Source organism: Apium graveolens, chromosome 2 (assembly GCF_009905375.1).
Source record: "Apium graveolens cultivar Ventura chromosome 2, ASM990537v1, whole genome shotgun sequence".
NCBI classification, from domain to species: Eukaryota; Viridiplantae; Streptophyta; class Magnoliopsida; order Apiales; family Apiaceae; genus Apium; species Apium graveolens.
The window spans coordinates 57,581,478-57,585,928 of NC_133648.1; positions in this window are offsets into that span (position 1 = coordinate 57,581,478).

The following is a 4,451-nucleotide window of genomic DNA, read 5'->3' on the forward strand; positions in this document are numbered from 1 at the left end:
CACCACAACCCGTTATAGTCTCAGAGATGAAATTTAAATAAGTACAAGTCTTTGAATCCACAATTTAAAAGTTATTACAACCTAAAATGATTACTTGATAAATTTATAGTTAATTGCCATTATCTGCCACCAGTTATAATTATACATAATTGATTCTTAAAAGTAGATGGTCTGATCTACAATAGATCTACCTCTGCAGCTATAGCAGCTATAACATCCACGGGAAGACGCGGGACGCTTCCCACGCGCTTGCGCTGGGTCTGCTGGAGTCTGGCCATCTTTCCTAACTGTTGTTGTGTGATGAAGAAATAAAGCAAGGGTGAGCAGCAAGCCCACCAAAATAATATGTATAATGATTAATAGTATATGAGCCTACTCATAATACTCATGAAAGTCTTGGTCAAAAGAAATGAACCAAGTTTGATATCTTAATGCGATGAAGTCGCAAAATATTCAGTATATGTACATATATACTTTTCAAAATATTGGAAGTCCTCTTCCATGCATAATATACACAAAGTCCCAGTGTATAACTGTATAAAAAAAATATCATTGCAAGGTGATCTCATATATCTAACCTTGTCTCAACGTTTTTCTGAAAATCTTTGTCATTCATAAGACAATTATTAATTAGATATAAGTTTAAAAGATGAAGTTACAAGATACCCCAATATACTTATATCTTTCCCAAATAGATGAGACTACAAGACAAGATTTGAATAGATTCAATCTTTAAAATATTATTAAAGGAAATGAAGTTATGACATACTTCATTAAGTTCTGATATATATATATATATATATATCCACATATACTTCTTCCTTTATACATTTCCTGAAAACATCTGTCATGTTAAGTATGAACAGAGTTTGAAACATCCAATGAATTTTGGAAAGGAAAAGAATTTTGGCATAAACCAGATATCTTGCTGATCAGGCAAAGATACCCATAAGTAACCTTTTCTACTAGTAGATGGACGAATTCCCCACTGGTCATCACCCTGGCCGCATTAGGACCTATGCTGGACTGCCACTCAGCCACTTATGCATTTGATGGACTCCCACTGAGCCACTTACACTATCATGGACGCCCACTGAGCCCATGTTGCTTATGCCGACTCAATAGATGGACTTACTTCCCGAACGTTGGGTAAGTAATCAATTCATTTACCAAAACTGCAACCTTGTTGCGAATATAAAATACACCACAGAGCCGGATCCCTCAGGTTTTAAGCGAGTATTTAAATCCCCTTAAAAAGGAAGATCTTAAATATAAAAATGAGTTTTGGGATCCGCTCTAACTTTTAAAAATCATTTTGAAGACTCGAAAACACTTTATAGAGTGTTTGGAGTAAAGCTGATTTAATGAAGTAAATCAGTCCCCAGAATATTTAGAAAATGACTGAATATTATTAATTAAATAATATTCCCATAAAGAATAATCTTTATAAAAATAATTGAAGTAGAAGTATTAAAATTTATACTTGAAACGAGTATTAAATAACCAAAGATATACTTATATGAAAGTATTATCTTCATTTGAATAATCGAAAAATAAGTTTGATTATCGACACCTTATTCTTTAATACAATAAAGAATATTATTAAGTAATAAGCGGAGTCATAATACCTCGAATGAATAATATAAATAATATTCATTAAATGAAATAAAGGAGTCAATACATCCTCAAATGACTGTCCAATTAATAATCATTAATTAATATAAACTGAGTCATAAGCCCTCGAATGAATATTCGAAATAGGATTCAATTAATAAATTAAAAGTTATCGAATAAACCTTATTCGATTAATAGTTTGGAAAACTATAACCATATATATATATAAGTATATATATATATTTATATGCATATATACAAAATCTACTCGGGATCCTCGACTCCCGGTTTAGAAATATGTTCACCTTTTATCCCTTATACTAAGGGTATACGCAACTACTTGCTTATTTCTAGCATAGGTATTATGCAACTATAAGCATTGACATCCACAGATAGATAACCAGATTACGAAACAGACATGCATATATACCATATCAGCATGCTCCAATATATCGCAAAATTTGCTAATAACAATCATGCACTATCACAAGATAATGCATATACATATATTTACATCACAACAACAGTATAACGGGTAGAAAACTTGCCTGAGCGACTTGGGGTGATAAAAGGCTCGGGATGAGTCTGGTAACCTATAAACAACAAGTAAGTTGGAATTAAACCAAAATCACTTGTAAATCTATACTTTAACTAACTTAGACTCTAACGCTTGTTTTGCGCTCACTGATTCGCTTAAGTCACTCGGGTACCCTCGGCTCCACCATTTTTAATAATTTAACCTTTACGAGTTTTAAAGCGATTCCTTCGCGAGTGTCTTACCAACTGCCTAACACACTTACCATAAATGTTTCATACATTAATTAACCCTTTTTGGTCTTTAACCTATGTTTCAAAGTAAGGCGAGGGAAAAAGTTTCGTTCGCGAAACGCCGTTACTTGAAACGGTCGTTTCTCCTAAACCGTGCATCGGAATCGAACGTACTACATATCAAAACGAAGCTCGTAACATGAGCTATCTAAACATGGCAGTGGTCATAATCTAGCAGGGGGTTCTCGGGTCCTAATGCTATGCACAAAAACAGTCCAAAGAAAATCGGACGTTACGACGGCTATGTTTACGCGATTTCCAATATTTTAAACCATTCAAAACCCTCCCAATTCAACCTCAAATCCAACATAAAACCAACATCCATCCTTATCACATCATAACAACCCCAACCAATTCAATTTAATCATTTATACTTATGCCTAAGCTTAATTTAACCATACTTAAGTTCTTTTCATCAAAACCTCAACATTTACCATTCCATTTCACTACCATTTCAAATCCCAAACTCTAATCACAACAACAAGCTACAATATCATCCTACTAATCAAAATCATCTTATAATATATAGGAACCTAGGGTTTGGAGATGGTATACCTTCCTTGAAGTGGTGGGAGGAGCTAGGAAGCCTTAAGAAGCTTTGAGAAGTCTTAGGAAAGCTTGGATCTTCAAGAAAAACAAGAAAAACTTCAAGTTAAAAACTTGAAAACACTATTCATAGTCTTCTTCTTTGATTAAATGAAGAAGATTGAGAAGGAATTGATGGCTTAAACTCATGATATAGCCTTAACTAAGCATAAAGATGATTAGGGAATTAACTCACCAATTTAGGAAGCTTGGATCTTTGATTTTGAATTTCTTGCTCTTTTGAATAGTAAAAAGCCGAGAGCAAAGATGAACCATGCCTTGGTTGCTTTTTGATTTTGATGAAAAATGATTTTGCTTGGCTTGGTTGGCTTGTTTTTGTGTTTGATTTAGTAAATTACCTAGTTGCCCTTGATTTTGTGTGGTTAAAAAGTCACCACATCTCCTTCCTTTTTTGTCATGCCTATGTCACCTTGCACATGTCATAATGCTCCCACTTGTCCACACCTTGTGGTTTGATGATGTCACAGTCCCTGGCTTCTTGTACAAGCTTGTCTCTTGGTCACTTATTTGTTTTACGGTTCGCTTATCTTTCATTCTCGTTTATCGTTTGAGGGATCATACCCGGGATCTTATTACTTAGGTTCCCTTATCCTTTCTCAATATATTGTAATCCTTCTATGATCCTCTCTTATAATCCTTTAATTTAAATCCTTTTTATCCTGTTACCTTATACTCAATTCTCTCCGTATCTTGTGGATTTCCGGGAAAAAATCAAAGTGTTCGGAATTGGATTCTGACGATCTTTACATACACTTATATACCACATAGGGTACTAATAATATCCCATAAGATCAATAACAGAACCCCTACATAGTGTGACATGAAAAGTTTTCTCGTTCAGCAAAAACACTATTCATAAGGGTTTCAAAATTTCCCAAAAATTGGGGTTATTACAGTCTCCCTTCCTTAAAAGGATTCCGTCCCAGAATCAGATAGAAAATGAATTGGGATACTTTCTTAGCATTACACTTTCTAACTCTCAAATAAATTTTCCCACATTGTGGTTCTTCCATCAAACTCTGAATAGTTTGATAACCCTTCTCCTAAGCACTTGTTCCCTTTTCACTCTACAACCCTTCCTGGTTGCTCCATATAGGTTACGTCGGGTTGCATTTCTATGCGCTCATATGCCCCTATTTATCTGGCATCTGAATTACACTTCCTTAACACTGATACGTGAGACACGTTACGACCTGCTACATGTTCGGGGTTAGGGCTAGCTCCTATGCTATCCTCCCAATACGTCTTAATATATCCAAGGGTCCAACAATTCGTGGGCTTAGCTTTCATTTCTTTCTGAACCTCATCCTTCCTTTTCAAGGAAATACCTATAACAACACTAGGTCCCCTATTTCATACTCTTTTTCCTTTCATGTCAAATCAACATACTTATCATGTCCATC